Source organism: Gopherus evgoodei, chromosome 3, assembly GCF_007399415.2.
Source record: "Gopherus evgoodei ecotype Sinaloan lineage chromosome 3, rGopEvg1_v1.p, whole genome shotgun sequence".
Taxonomy (NCBI): domain Eukaryota; kingdom Metazoa; phylum Chordata; order Testudines; family Testudinidae; genus Gopherus; species Gopherus evgoodei.
The window spans coordinates 148,067,417-148,083,871 of record NC_044324.1 but is presented as its reverse complement, the minus strand read 5'-3'; positions in this window follow the sequence as shown (position 1 = coordinate 148,083,871).

The window sequence follows — 16,455 nt, the reverse complement described above, 5'->3', positions numbered from 1 at the left end:
TCCCTCTTTGCAAGGAAGTGAAAGATTTGTGGGTGGTCAAGTGCAGTTAATGTAATGTCAAGAAGCTCTGCATTTAACATTCACTAATTCTTTGCTTGTTGCTTTTTCTTGACATAACAGAGTAGTTGTCCCCTTCAATGAAACAAAGCCCAGCTCTCCTGTTCCAGTGCTGGTGTGGTGGTGTAATGGGAAGGAAATGAGAGGTAGCCCAAAGGCAAAAATGAGTTAAAGCACCCAGAAGAAGAGCAGAATTCTGTTGAGAGCTTCAGGGAAGGGACACCCCTGAAAGAGGAAGCAGGGAGAGTTCCTGAGTTTAGCAGTAGAACTAGGTTAGGCTGGTGCAAGCAAAAGACCGTCATGGGTTGACTATGATTTTCCCCAGGCTAGAGAGCAATGGCCAGAAAAGGCTAGTGAAGGCTAAAGGCTGAAAGCAACAAAGGCAGATGTTTGCTGGCTTTCTGAACCAGAGCACTGAAGCCAGATGGCTGGAGAGGACTAAGACTGGGGAATGATGAAGGGGTAATCCCCCTGATATCTCAAGGTGAAAGCTAGAACCAGACTTGAGGACAAAACAGGGTGGAGAAACACCCTAGCTAGTGGGGCTGAGGTAAGGCCTGAGCGATGCTGGAGCTGTACCTAAGGTGTGAAATATGGTAAGATGTTAGAGCAGTACGTGGTATGTAAGTGGACGGGTGGGACTTAAAGGATTGAATATACTCTTTGGACTATGCTGGGGGATTCTGGACTATGGTTGTGTGGCTTTTGTATAAAATAACCTTAAAAAAGGCTTGCATGGGGTTAGTGAGGCTCCAGAAGAGGGAACTTGAGGCAGAAATCCACTTGCAGGGTCACCCCGAGGCCATGAGGAGACACACTGGAGGCTGCCATGCTATGACACTTGGTTTTGGTCTTTCACCATTTTCCTTACCCGGAAAGCTGGAAGAGAAGAAAACCTTCTGCCATTAATAAGTATAACTAGTTTTCTCAGGCTGTTTAAGAGTACTGCAATATTGTTCTTCAGGGAATGTTTTGCTACATATTACCCTAATGACACTGGGTTAATGGTTGCACAGTTATAGAAGTAGAAGCAACAGTGTATCTGACTAAGCTTTGGTAAAGAATCTGAAGGTGCTCTGACTGGAGGTGATGGTTGTGGTCTCATTTTTCATTTAGTCTTTTTTTAAATATGTTTGAAATTTTTGTTATGGAGGAGTAGCCTTTGTCTGTGAGTCACAAAAGAGACTTTCAATGAGAACAGAACACAAAAATTATCTATCTCTTGTATAGCCATGATAGGGTGGTTTTGCTAATTTCTGAAATTTTATAGGATAGTTCTCCATGTTAACTTTAGTGTATCTGAAATTGGGAACAGATTCAGTATGTTTGGAAGTGTATGTTATGATCCGGGTATAGGAGTAAGTTCAATAATTTTGCATGGGATGCCCCAAGAGATTCCACAAACTTGATAGGGATGTGTGATGAAGTTGGATTTTTTTTGTGCCTCAGTTTCCACTATATGCTGCATTGTTATCCAATGGGTGGACAAGGACTGTTTGCTCTCTTCTAGGCTGACAGACATAGGTGTGGGTGTCATTTAGCTGTATAGGCCTCAGCTGAGGATTTGAGAAGACAAAGGCACACCTAATTGCCCAGATATGGACACCTAGCATCCAAAGGATTAGAGGGATATAATTTTCCCCACCTCTCATCAAGAAAGTTGAGCAACATTTCCCACCTGGAGAACAAAGAAAAGGGAAGGTGTGAGGTATGGGAATAAGTGCTGGCTTCTGGAAGGAGTCAGGCCTTTTACCTGGACTCTGACAAAAGAGGTCAGATGAGAGTCAGAGCTTGAACAAAGGAGTTCACTACAGCTTTGCTGAGCTCTGGGCTAACCAGAGTGCACTGTGCTTTATCTTTCAGTTCTGTATACTCCCCTAAGCACTTCCTATGGTATGTTACCTCTTAGTTCATGTGCTCGCATCCAGTAGGGGAAGCACATGGACTGAGATGTATGTGAGGCCCTAAGAAACTTGGCAAAGAGCAATTCCAGCCACACTTTGGTTCCTGATCTGTTTTATAGTCATATTAGTGTGCTCAGCTCCTTCTTGGTTCCTGTCAAGCTGAGAATGTCTTGTTTTCATGGTGGAGTCAAGATCTGTTGTCCAAACCATAGAGCCTCTGTTCTGTTAAGATTGACCTAACAGAGCAGAGAATCAATCTGAGGCAAAACTAATAAAACCTTCCATTAGTGATATGTGAGTCTTTCTGTCCACCAGAAAGGCTGAAGCCCTGATTCTGTACTATGGTTCATAACAGGTGCAGCCCGGGAGGGGTTGGTCTGCCCTCAGATTTCATGACAAAAATGTTGCACACAGGATTCCCTAAGAATGGCTGCTCAGTTGATGCCCACAGCTCTACTGCCGAGAATAGCTGCAGTACAGTGATTTCTGTGCATGGTTCTGCATGGAGTTGGAGGAGTACACCAAAGAATTTCCTGCATCACTCTTATGCCAGTGATATTCCCTGGCTGCCACAGCGGAACCTGCAGTTGGACCCTGAGATTTAAGTGCTAACTCTCACTGTGAATGTAGAATGTGCATCTTCAGGGTCAATTCTTACTTCATTTGAAGACAGTGGGTGTCAAGGTTCCTTCCCCACTCTGAACTTTAGGGTATAAATGTGGGGACCTGCATAGACACTTCTAAGCTTAATTACTAGCTTAGATCTGGTAACTCTGCAACCATCCAGAAATTTCAGTGACTGGATCACTTCTTGTCCCCCCCAAAAACCTTCCCCTCCCTGGGCATCCTTGAGAGGCTTCACCAATTCCCTGGTGAACACAGATCAAACCCCTTGGATCTTAAAACACGGAGAAATTAACCGTCCCCGCTCCTTTCCCCCCCACCAATCCCTGGTGAATCCAGATCCAATCCCCTTGGATCTTAAAACAAGGAAAAATCAATCAGGTTCTTAAAAAGAAAGCTTTTAATTGAAGAAAGAAAAGTAAAAACATCACCTCTGTAAAATCAGGATGGAAAAGTACTTTACAGGATACTCAGATTCATATAGCCCAGAGGAACCCCCTCTAGCCTTAGGTTCAAAGTTACAGCAAGCAGAGGTAAAATCCTCTCAGCAAAAAAGGGATATTTACAAGTTGAGAAAACAAAAATAAAACTAATACGCCTTGCCTGGCTGTTACTTACAATTTTGAAACATGAGAGACTGATTCAGAAAGATTTGGAGAACCTGGATGGACATCTGGTGCCTCTTAGTCCCAAGAGCGAACAACACCCAAAACAAAGAGCACAAACAAAGACTTCCCTCCACCAAGATTTGAAAGTATCTTGTTCCCCCATTGGTCCTCTGGTCAAGTGTCAGCCAGGTTTACTGAGCTTCTTAACCCTTTACAGGTTAAAGACATTAACCCTTAACTATCTGTTTATGACAGTGGACAAAACTGATGGAGTGCAGTGCTGGAAGGGTTGAATCCTCAGGCAGCAAGTGTCGGTTTCTTATGACATTATGAACTAAACCCATAACACTAATGTGTTTTAGTGCAGTTGTTTGCTATTAATAGGATAAATGTGCAAATCCTTTCCATGAACAACAGGTACATTTTTACTTTTTGCATTAATACTTCAAGACATTGAAAATATTGGTACCTTGTTCGCACTCTCTCTGATAAAGAGTATGTGGTCACCACATTCTCTGGAGCTCAGTGAGGTCTGGATTATTAGTGGTACTCCTTTGGACCCAAGTGGCTAGCTATAGTCTAAAGGAGTGGATAAAATGCACCCTGATTTAATATTTTGGATTCTCCCTTGCATGCATATTTCAAGGGTTACACTTGCCTCAGTTTTAGATTTGTAGCAAAACCCAAAGCAAAGCAAGCTTGGCCTGCTCTCAGGTTTCATGACGAAAATACTGCAGAACTGGTTTGGAGCCTGTTGCTACAATGAGGTAAGCACAGACAGATTAACATGTTACCAAAAGAGTTTCAGCCTGCAGTATGTCGCACTCTTTGACAGATTGCTAGATATAGTTGCTTTTGAAACCTCCATAATTTATAGCTATGTGTGTGTTAGTTCATTCAGTTGCTGCTATCTTGTCTCAGCTGCTTAACCTGGAGGATAATATGTGCTATAACTCTGTCTCCAGTCATAATATTCTGAATATCACAATTAATGGGTTTTTTTCCTGTTATACAAAGAAGTTCATAATCTCTTTAATTCTTTTGTAAATAGAATAAAAATTGTTTTGCAAATTTAAAGAAGTCTATTGTTGTTCAAGTGTATTAATGTCTTTCTAGCAAGCTATAATAAGTGTAGATGCTTATTCATTTTTTAAAAGATATAAAAAATGATAAAAGAAAATAATAAAGAGGTCACAGGTAGGATCGTGACCGTTATAAAGCTGGCCAAGTGAGATAATGTGTTCTGCAGAAGTTTTCTAGGTCAGATTGAAATTCTAGATAAATTTAAGTAACTTAATCTCTCTCACTTTCTCAAAAAATGGAGAAAGGGATTGTACGTACAAAAGGAGGCTGCAAGTAGCCCATGGGCAAATTTCTGTGGCATGGGGCTATGCTCAGTTCTGTGGCCCAATAGCCCACTTCAAGTTTTTCTGCTGCACACATTCCCTCCCGCCTTATACCACCATTCAGCAAAACACATGAGCAATTCCATCTCTATTCAGCAAAGCATTTAAGCGTGTGAAGTCAATGGGACATAAGCACATGCTTAAAGTCAAACAAGTAATTAAATGCTTTTCTGAACAGGGGTTACCAACTTGCAGAGCCTGTGCTTAACTATTTGCTGAATCAGGGCCTTAAAGGGATAGATATGGTGTTGGAGAAGTCAGCAAAAAGAGAGAACTTTGTTCTACTTCCTATAAAAATGACAATGAAATGGTGTCTCTTTTGAAGAATTCTATGATGTGAGATTACTGAAGGGGAAAATGGTAATGTTTTGAATCATGTGAAGAGAAGTGTTGCAACTATGGTACCAAAGAGATGGAAAAAACTCATCATTTCTAAATCCTACTCTACCACTTTTCCAAATATCTTCACTTTGAGCATAAAATTAAGCTCTAATAGTACTGTAATGGTAACATTATCAGAGGGAGAGCATACAAGGGAAACTTGTCACTCTTAAGATAATTAAGAAAAAATGAAGGTCATTTGGTATAGAAAGGCTCATTAATCAATAGGCTGGAAATCACAGTTTGTTGCCAGACTGTTAAGCTCTTCCATATTAGAAAAAAACTAAATAAAAATAATGAGTAAAATGGAAATAAAGGAATATAGAAAGCACATTAGTGAACAGACCCTTTAAATACAGAGGAAAGAATTATGGGTCCAGATTCTGCCATGTTTGGTCTCACTGACATTAATGGGACTATCCATGGACTGAAGCATAACTCAGCATTGTATGTATAAATATCTCCTGTCTGTGTGTTCCATTCTATGCATCTGAAGAAGTGAGCTGTAGCTCACGAAAGCTCATGCTGAAATAAACTTGTTAGTCTCTAAGGTGCCACAAGTACTCCTGTTCTTATAACTCAGCACAAGTATTGGTGGGATAATTTTTCCTTCTATTATTTTTGAATTAGGTATTATTACTATGCAGTAACAAATATCCTATTAAATCCACCTTTTTAAATAACTTTCTGCAAAGTACTATCTTCTTTTTCTAATTCAAAACTCAGTCTAGTCATTGAACATATATTTTTTCCCCATCAAAACTATCTATAATTTAACAGGAGAGTGAGCTGCCATTTCTGTACAAATGTTAATTTTCTAACCTCTAAGTGGCAAGAATTTATGTCTCCAAGCTTAAGCTCTCCAGAAATATATGGATTTCTTCTGCGGAAAGGAGATGAGCATTTTTGTTCCAGTCTTCGTAAGTAACATGTACCTTTTCCCAGCTCCCTTGATGTTCCACAGTATATGGCAACAAATGTTACATCAAATACAAGCAGCCGAAAGCACCGAGAGGGATTTCAAAGAATTTAACTGACTTTAGAACAGGGTACTTACCCTCCTAAATCAAACATTTTTCAAAATCCCAGTGTTAATAATTTTAATAGTAAGAATTGAAGTATATGGAAACTGATGGGAAGGCAACATAAGGCCCTTACAAAAGAGCGATGGATTCAGTTTAGTTGGGTACTTGCAACAGTGTGGGCTAATGAATTTCACAATACAGATGGCAAATTAGCAGAGCTGTATAGCATATGGAAAGGCTATTTTGCACAGGATTTTGAAATTTTGCATTCTGATTTATATTAAAAGCCCATCGTTTTGAAAATCTCTGCGAAGGAAAATTCTGAAAAAAGGTCGTTTTGGACTGACCAAAAAGTTTCATTTAGGCAAAATCAAATGTTTCATTTTGACGTCCTTGTTTGTTTATAAAATAATAAAACCAAAAATGACAAATAAAAATGTTTCATTCCAAAGATGTTTTGACATTTCAAACTTTTTTCTGTTTTTTCTCCAAAATGAATCTTTTTAAAAAAACCAATGAGTTCACGTAGCATTTCGATTTTGACAGATCCACATTTTATTGAAAAACAAAGATCTCATTTATTTTTCCCAGCCAACCTTAATTATTAGCAATGAAAAATGCCAGCAGAATGGAAACTCTGGGCCACACTCCACGCTTTGATTTATAGGGCAACTTCCACTAACTTCACTTGGTCTTTTAGGTGGAATTATCAAGTATGAAAATAAAAGCCATCATGTACAGTACTGCAGTGTTGTATATGAAGAAAAACCCTTTCTGACCCCTGTAGCAAAGAGTTTATGCCCAGAAGCATGAGATTATCATAGCATACATAACTACAAAGTTAAAATTGTAGAATCAGGCCCATAGAGTATTCTGGAGAACATCATCTCCTACAGACCAGCAGGATAAGGGTACCACTTTCTACACTGGAGTGAAACCATTGATCTCTTCTTCCCTGTGACTTAGCCATTCCTGAACTTGCAGTATTATTAAGCTAAAACTACAGAAGGCATTAGGCAGTGAATTTTATGACATTGAACCTTTATCTGGATTTTCCAAGTGTCTTCATTTTTTAAAATCTGTTTTTATTCCCTTATTTAAATCTCTTATTACTGGTTAAGTTTATACCTAATATGGCTCAGTAGGTGGGGGGTGAATTTGTGTATGGCCTTCATTTATTGCCTCTTAAACTGAATCCCAACTTCATTACTAACTCAAGCTTCAGCAGCACTCAAGCGCTTGCCCTCCTCATTCCCCTTGTCCCTCACCCTGCTAGGCTATCTATTGCCAGCTTAAAGCTCCAGCTGCTTCCAACTAGACATTTTTTGTGGGTGAGCAAAAGTCAGATGAGGAGGAGGGCTTAAGTTATACCTCAAGGCAAATATGCAGTGAAGACAAGCCCGTGGAGAAGAAAAAATCAATAATCTGTGTTTAACTTTCTCTGATGTCTTTTGCATGGTAGTCTAACATATGACAGTTTAGTTTACAACCTCATGGTGCCATACACCGGAAAAGAAACAATGACTATTTTCCATGTATTACACTCCGCTGCCCTATATCATGTTTCTCATTAGGCTAGACCAGGTTCCCAAGTCTTTAACTGTAAATTCCCACTTGGGCCATTAAACATAGGTAATGTTTTCCTACGATGCTTAAAAATGCTATCCTGTATTGGGGTAAACTGGACTAATGAGTAATGAGGCAGAACAAATTTATTGTTATGTCCTAATTCATATATATTCATATATTTCGCCAAGCACTGGCAGTCACAGGAAAGTTGCTAGTTTTGTTTCTTTTTTTAAATGATGATGTACTCCCGCTGGTTGAGTAAAAGTAAGCAAACTAGTGTGTGTGTGTGTGTGTGTGTGTGTGTGTGTGTGTACACGCACATATGCACACATCTTAGAGATTTAAGGGAAATAAAATCCTGAATATTTTGCTAATCAGTGAATAACTGTTTAGAAATGTTCAGCTCCTGAATGTGCTATTTCTCTTTGCTTTGTCTTATAGCTACAGGTTTAGTTTTCTTTCTGCACAAATGACTACAAATTAGAGAGAGTGATCCAAGATCTTTTAACATATTCCCTCACCAAAAGGAGCTGCACATTTCTTCTCTCAAGTGAGCCATGCCCGACAGCTTTCCTGCATACTGCCTATCAGCTTGGAAAATATTATGAAGGTGCAACATCTAGAAATCTATCCAAGGTAGAGAGATACCACCCTGCTTCTGTTATTCCACAAACAAATAATCAGAAAATTTGAATATTATAGATTTAAGACTCAATGAACACTGGATAACAGGCTATTCACCAACCAGTTTTTTATCTGCTCAAAACTATTAGCTTTATGGTATCTCAAAACACTGATGTATTAGTCTATGAAACTGTTTACAGCTAGAAAAATGGGAATTAATAATTTACCTTACAGACACGTGGTAAATAATACATTTCCAAAATAGATTATGCAATGGTAACAAAATACTGCTCACTTGCAAGGTAACTTGCTCCTTTAAAAAATAAAATTGACAGGCCTCTGTTCTCTAGTATGCATTAAGTGATAACATTTAAGTATTAATTGTGAGCTATTTGAGGTATTAGAGGTTCTACTTCACCAGCAAAAGAAGAGTCAAAGTTTTAATCAGCTTATCTTAAGCTTCATTATAACTGTAGTCAGTGTTCCCAAACAAGGAAAGAGAAACGTGTGTAAATCAGTCAATTTAATTAACAGTCTTTGTGGTTGGCAGGATTGAAGGGAAAAGAATTTTAATCATAGTGAACCTAGTGGGGTATTAGGTTTTGATATAATTTGTACTTCTGAAGGAGGTTTTTTTCATAATGCATCTTTAATTAATGTGCTATTATTTGTAAATATTACCAAACATCCATAAAAAGTCCATTTTGTTTTATTTAAGTTAATTAAAGAGTGATACTGTTTTCAGATGCTCCATTTCCAGCTTCCACTTTGACAATCAGACATTGTTCACATATTGCCTTGGTTCTTTTCATTACATATACAAATGTACTGGTAAAGGGGTATGTATGTGTTTGATTTTAGTGAATTTAGGGCTGAGGAAACAGACTGGACTGAGTGCCCTAGAGAACTGAATTCTTTGATTATCCATGGAACAAGAATAGAATGAGCATTAGCAGTGCAAACTTCCCTTCATTTGTGCTCTGGGTTGAACATCTATAGAGGTAAGAGAAATTACTGTTCATGCTTCTGCAATGGTTGACAATGACAGTGTCAGATGGGAGATTGTGTTTTTTTATTGCAGGGGAACTTTGCCAGTAGGAAGAGGACGGAGACTCAGGGTTCAAGCGGGGGCAAAGGGGCAAAAAGTAGTTAGAATCTCCCAAACTTCTGCAAGGCAAACTCTGCTTACCTGAGATGTCAATATAGAGTGCCACTTGCCCATTCAACAAGCACAACACACAACAACCCACAACTCCAGAATGTATCAGTTCTCTCTGGAATTTCTCTCAGTTCAGTGTGATCCATGCTAAGATAACAAATACATTTGTTGGCAGTGGGGTTGGAGGGGATGATATCCAGCCCCAATGCAGAGCCAGGGCACAAAACTACTGGGCAGCTCCACCTTAGTCAATATTTCAGCCTGTGGGCTAGGACAATGGCAGCATATTCTCTGTGTCATTTGTGCAGGGTATCTAGGACACTTACACTGTATAAATACCAATCATCTGGTCTCTCCCCAGCACACCTCCTCTTGCCTTCAATGCTGGCCTACATTGGACTCGCGTGGAGATTCTTTCTGTGTTGCAAACGTGAAGGCACCACTGCATCGTTGCTGTACCTGCTGTGCCCCAGCACAGTCTCGGTGCAGGATGTGTGCCACCGGTGGGTTGATCACATTGTAACTGTGCCCATTGCCTTCTTTTATTAGGCCAGTTTATTAAGCAGCCAATGGAGCTCCTCAAAATTAGAACTGGTCAGAAACATTTCACAAACCTATTTTTTGATGAATCACACAAACACTTTAAAAAAAATTGGAAAAGCACAGATACTAGAACCAGTGGTTAGATGACCTTAGTTTCCATTTCCTGAGTTTAGAGAAGCTGCATGTAAATATTGGAAGAGTTGGCTGACTACCATATGTTCTCTCCCCCCTCACTGTGTCAATCTGCTTCTTTTGGGAAAATACTTGAGGGAGCTCCACAGCTCACCAACATTGAGATACCATCCAATTACACTAATTTTATGCCATAGCAAATGAGAGTAATCTTCATTATTAGTTGACTGACATTTAATTATTTCCCTGTTCTGCTGAAGCAGAACTTTACATTTTCTAGCTCTCTAACTCCATAGGATATTTTAACACCATGTGAGGCAAGTAGGAAATACCAAAAACAAATAGTTCCCCCTCCCAGATAGCCATCAACCAACCTGCAGATACAACATTGTATTATGGAAGATCTCATTTAATGGGAAGGTTTCGTACCCTAAACTGTTTCACCTGCAGCTCAGATTGTTTGATTTTTCACTGACTGATGCTCACTTTATGTGACTATCATTTGCTATCCACTCACTAGGAAAAAAATGCATGTTACAGTCAGAACACATTCTGGTATTATACTGTGGGATTTTAGCCCTAAGAATATCTAACTGTCTCCATAGATTCAATAGACAAATTAAGTTATCATGGGTGAAAGTGAGCAAATTTCATGCTTTTCTGGCAGATAATTGACCTTTATTTTCCACTAGTCTTACTTGCAGATAAAATAGATTTTTCTCCAGCCTGCCTTTTAACACACAGCTATGGTAGGGTAGATGTGGGAGACTCCAGATTCTTATTTGAACTGAAAGGTCAGAACTATTTGAAGTCAAAAGAAGAATCATATAAAACTCAGACTGCTATTGAACAGATTAGAGGTAGACTGGCATGCAGCATATATATCTGTAAAGATTTCAACAATGCACACGGGGAAAACACTTCCCTGTACTAAGGAACAAGCAGTTTTTCCTTAAATGTAGTCCCACCAAAGTCAAGCTGAAAAAAATTGGTAGGCTGGGAAAGCTGGAAGAGCTAGATAAACAAAAATCTTCATGAGTTAGGGCTGTCCATCCAGCATCTTCCACAAATGAGAACATTCACAGACAGGGCCTGACAGGAGGAAAATCCCACCTTCTATTCAAAACTGCAGCCTGGACTTATACTTGAGCCTCTATTGCAATTGAGCATTCTGAGGTGTATCACATTACTTCGATTCAGTTATTTGAAGCCATGTAACAGAAAGTCATGGAACTTCCCTTGCGCACCAAAAAAAAAAATTAAGAAGGGCCAAGTGTTCACAAAGTGTCGCCCATTTCTGTGTGCACAATTTGAAACGTGCACACACCCAGTGAATGTCCCTTTCAAACATTGACACCTGTCTAAATGGGTGACAGTCTACCACCTAAGGGAAAAACTGATACATATGCAAAGCACATTTTGATAGTGGACCTTCAGGATATTGCTTATGAAGACAACTTTTTTCAGCATTCTTAAAATAATGCTTGCCCAGGCCTGAATTGTAACCCTAAAATCCAGACTGATAAACCCTTTTGCTGAGGATGATGACTTCCCCCTCTGCACTGGTGCTGGTGTGTTGGCTGTCTTGGAGGGCCTTGTTTGCCCACTTACATAACAGCCCATCAGCAGCTGCTCTCCCCACTGCCCAGACCTCAATAATGTGGATAGTGCACACATGGGGAGTAAGGAAACATCTTGTGCCCTTTAACTCCCCTGTCCAGGCTCACAGTAGGGCTCATAATTCTCCCTATATGAGGAGAAACTGAGGAGGTGCAGAATTTATCCTTAAATTGGGAGAATTTTGTAGAATTTGTTCCAGGTCCGGCAGAGTCTGATCACTGCCTTCTATATACAACGTTTTGGAACAGCTCAGGGAATAAAGACATTAGTGCAGCATGGGGAGCAGATCAATGGTTGCAAAACTTGAGGCTAGAAAGAACTGAAATAACAACTGGATACTCTAGCCTGAATTACTGAGAAAGTAACTCACCAACTGCTCAAGGGAATAATAAGTTCACTAAAGTAGTATAGACCTAAACCAAACAAGTCCAGTGAAGCTAAATATAGCTATGTGAGATACTGTAGCTGTAATCCATCAATACAAGAAATGGAGCTTTCATTGTTGAAGTAAATTAAATTCTATTCTAGCAGAGGTAAAAGAATTATGGGAGGAATACATCAAATTCCTAATATTATGAAAGAGCTACATACAATGAAGTGAAATATAAATATAAAAACAAATAACTAATACACATAGTGAAGTAATATGAAGTTAAAAGCATATTCTTATTTCAAAGTAGTTACGAAAAAATGGAAATAGACTTTTTGTAGCAACCTATGCATTTTCTATTGCCACAGTTCTTAAAGCTCTGTATACCACACATTGCACTTATACAACACCCAAGGAGGCACAAATGTTCTTGGAATCCATGGCTGAACCAGAGAAAGCCAAAGCAGAAAATAGTAAATCCCATCCCCCAGTAAAATGAGATGTGGAGCTTTAAGATCTGGTGCTGATTTAGGGTTGCCACCTGTCCAGATTTTCTCAGGAGTGTCCTTTATTTATTTATTTTTGAGGTACCTGTCCTGGGAAATCTGAAAAGGTGCTTAGTACACACTGCCAGCATCCAGTTTTATGTGCTCAGGATCATACCAAGTGTCCTGTTATTTTGGCAATGCTACAAAAACTGCGAGTCATTATGGCCCTCTAAGGTCTGGAACATTCTGAAGGGAGAGGTTCAAAACACTTCTCAGGTCTCACTCAGTCAGTTACAGCTGGTGTCAGATGGAGACTGAACACATGAATCAAATGGATCTACCTTTACTCAGTACCAAGCTGCTTTTTGCCTATCCTTCTCTCTGCAACCAGCATCTAGGCTGCAGCATCCAGCATGATGTTCCGCTGTCTCATGAGCCTGATGTCCTCTGACCTCAGGTTATTTCCTTTTCCTGTTTTCTAGATATTACGGAGTCATTTAGGGCAAGATACTGAAGTGAGTAGAACAGAGCCTTCTACTGACAATTCTTTCCCTCCATCTTATTTGTAGTTGGGGGAAGGAACCAAGTAACAGACCAGCAAGTTCATCACAAAAGAGTTCAGCTTTTATCCACAGAAATGTCAAGGGCATTTCTACCTTCTTCAAACCTTTGGAGGTTGGTATTGTCCAATGTCATCCCTCCAGCTCGAGGTTGATCAAACCAATGTGCTTCCCTAGGCAAAATTTCAGTAAGCTGTCCCATCTAATCCTTTAGAAGTTTGTGGCAAGGATCCATTCCCTATCTACCTCCTGCAACCCTCCCCAGCCTGCTCCATCCCCCAGGACCAAGGACCTTCTCCTCATCAATGCCCTACAGCCCTCCCCTAGCCTCCCACACACACACCTAGCCATCTACTCTTCTTTTTTCCTGGAAATAGCTCAATCACAAAGGGGCCAGGGCATCCTCCACCCAGACCCCCACACTCTGCATCCCCACCCTGTACCTCCCACCTGGCCCCATACACTCTGCACCCCCAGCCGATTCCAGTCCACACACACCCCTGCTCATCCTCCATCAACTCCTCACTCTACCTTCTGCACCTTTCCAGCAAAGTTCTTCACTGTTGGACTAATAGCTTGGGCCACCCACACTGTGAGTCGAGGGTAGCAGTCTGGGCAGGGGTCTGGAGCTGCTCGGGTAACAGGGTCCATGTGGTCCAGACGTGGACATTCATAAATTCCAAGGCCAGTAGGGACCAGTGTGATACAATTCCACATGGGAAATCATTAGTAAAATTGGAGAATATGGGGATTAATATGAGAATCTAAAGGTGGATAACGAACAGGTTAAAGGAGAAATTACACTGGGTCATACTGAAAGATGAACTGACAAGCTGGAGGAAGGTTATCAGTGGAGTTCCTAAGGGATCAGTCTAGGGACCAACCTTATTTAACATTTTTATTAATATCTGGGCACAAAAAGTGGGAATGTGTTAATACAATTTGCAGATAAATAAAGTTGAGAGGTATTGCCAATATGGAGGAAGACTGGAATACCATAAAAGAAGATCTGGAGGACCCTGAAAACTGAAGTAAAAGAAATGGAATACAATTCAATAATGCAAAGTGCAAAGTCATGCACTTAGAGACTAACGACAGGAGTTTTTGCTTTAAGCTGGGGACATATTAGGTGGAAGCCACAGAGGAGGAGAAAGACCTGGGTGTATGGTTGATCAAAGGATGTTTATAAGCTGCCATTGTGATATGGTCATGAAAAAGGCTAATGAAATTCTAGGATTTATCAGGCAAGGTATTTCCAGAAGAGATAGAAAAGTATTATTATCATTATTCAAGGCACTGGTGAGACCTCATCTGGAATATTGTGTGTAATTCTGGTCTCCCGTGTTAAAGAAAGATTCATTCAAACTGAAACAGATGCAGAAAAGGGGCATTAGGATGATCAAAAGAATGGAAAACATCTTATGAGAGGAGACTTAAAGAGCTTGGCTTGTTTAGCTTAACCAACTGAAATCTGAAGGGAGATATGAGTACTCCTTATAAATACATCAGAGGGATAAACACTAGGGAGAGAGAGGAGTTGTTTAAGTTAAAGGCCAATGTTGGCAGAAGAACAAATGAATATAAACTGGCCATCAATAAATTTAGCCTATAAATTAAATGAAGGTTTATAACCATCAGAGGAATAAAGTTCTGGACAGCATTCCATTGTGTTCATCTAATCTGACCTCCTTCTATAGGCCATAGAATTTTCCCAGAATGATTCCTAGGACATATTTCGTAGAAAAAACAAGCCATCTTATTGACTTAAAGGTGTAGCCAATTATTTGATTACACTCTCAGTTCGTTCTTAAAAATGATCAAAGACCAAATTACCAAACTTATCCAAATGTATTGTCTCAAGACAAAGTAGTACAATACAAAAAAGAAGTATACATACCCTTCTTCTGGGAAGCAAATTCTCCCAGCATTTTCACTTTATACAGTTCAGTTAGAGTCCTCGATTATGTAAGTATGGCCCACATTTTTTGTTCCTAAATGTATACATTTACTTTTAACCATCTTAAAATATTTATAGTTTGCCTGTGCCCAGTTTACCAGGCAAGCCTGATCACCCTGGATCAGTGACCTGCCCTCTTCATTATTTACTACTTCCCCAAGTTTTGTACAAACTTTACCAGTGATTATTTTATGTTTTCTTCCAGGTCATAAATAAAAATATTAAATAGTGCAGGGCCAAGAAAAAATCTCTGTGGGATATGAAGTTGGGTGGGTCATTCCATTTATGGCCAAAACCTCAACACTCAGTACTACCACCAGCACCCCGGCCACTCAGTCAGGGCCAGTGCAACCATTTAGGTGAACTAGGCGGTTGCCTAGGGCACCGAGATTTGAGGGCACCAAAAAGCACCCTCAAATTTTTTTTAAATGGTTGAGCAGCCGCTGCTGCTGGGATAGAGAGGGAGTCTGAGCTGCCGGCAGCAGCCAGCAGCCCAGGGCGTCCCCTGGGAAAGGGCGCCTCCGCTGCAGCCGGCAGTCCAGGGGGTCCCCTGGGTCAGGGCGCCGCCGTGGCAGCCCGCAGTTCAGGGGGTCTCTTGGGTCAGGGCGCCTCCGCAGCAGCCCGCAGTCCAGGGGGTCCCCTGGGTCAGGGCGCCTCCACGGCAGCCAGCAGCCCAGGAGTTCCCTGGGTTAGGGCGCCGCAGCAGCAGCCCGCAGCCCAGGGGTTCCCCTGGGTCAAGGCACCACTGCGACAGCCCGCAGTCCAAGGGGTCCCTTGGATCAGGGCGCCGCCGCGGCAGCCGGCAGCCCAGGGTGTTCGGAAGGGGTGGCGGGGCAGCTCCCGTGGCAGCTCTACGGCCTGTGGAGCTGCTGCAGTCGTGCCTGCGGACGGTCAGCTGCTCGCGCAGCTCCAGTGGACCTCCCGCAGACACCACTGCGGCAGCTCCACCGGAGCTGCCTACCTGCCCAATCAGGGCATAGTGGGGGGTGAGGGGAGGGTTGAGGAATGTTCAATGTCCCCCTTAGAAATGCTAACAAGCTTATTCAGCGAAGTTTTAATGTACTTGATGCACGCTATTAGATCGTCAATTAGGCATCAACGAGATAATTTAAGAGTAAATGTCTTTTTGTTTGAAGTACCACTGAACACTAATCTGTCCATTGCCCTCTCCCTCCTGTGTTACTGCTTGAAGCAGAATCCTGGGTAACAGTAATGGGGATGCTGGTAAAACCTTTTAAAATATTTCCCCTTTATAATGCCACATTTTAAATACAATTTTAAAATTAGATCCCATAATTTCAAGGCATCGATTTCCCTGTTTGGACAATTAAATTGCAATTGTCGGCATGAACATCATTTTAAAGCTGGGTTTTGAAAATCTAATTTAACTTCAAAAATTAATGACCAAAAGATGGTGAAGTAAGGTAA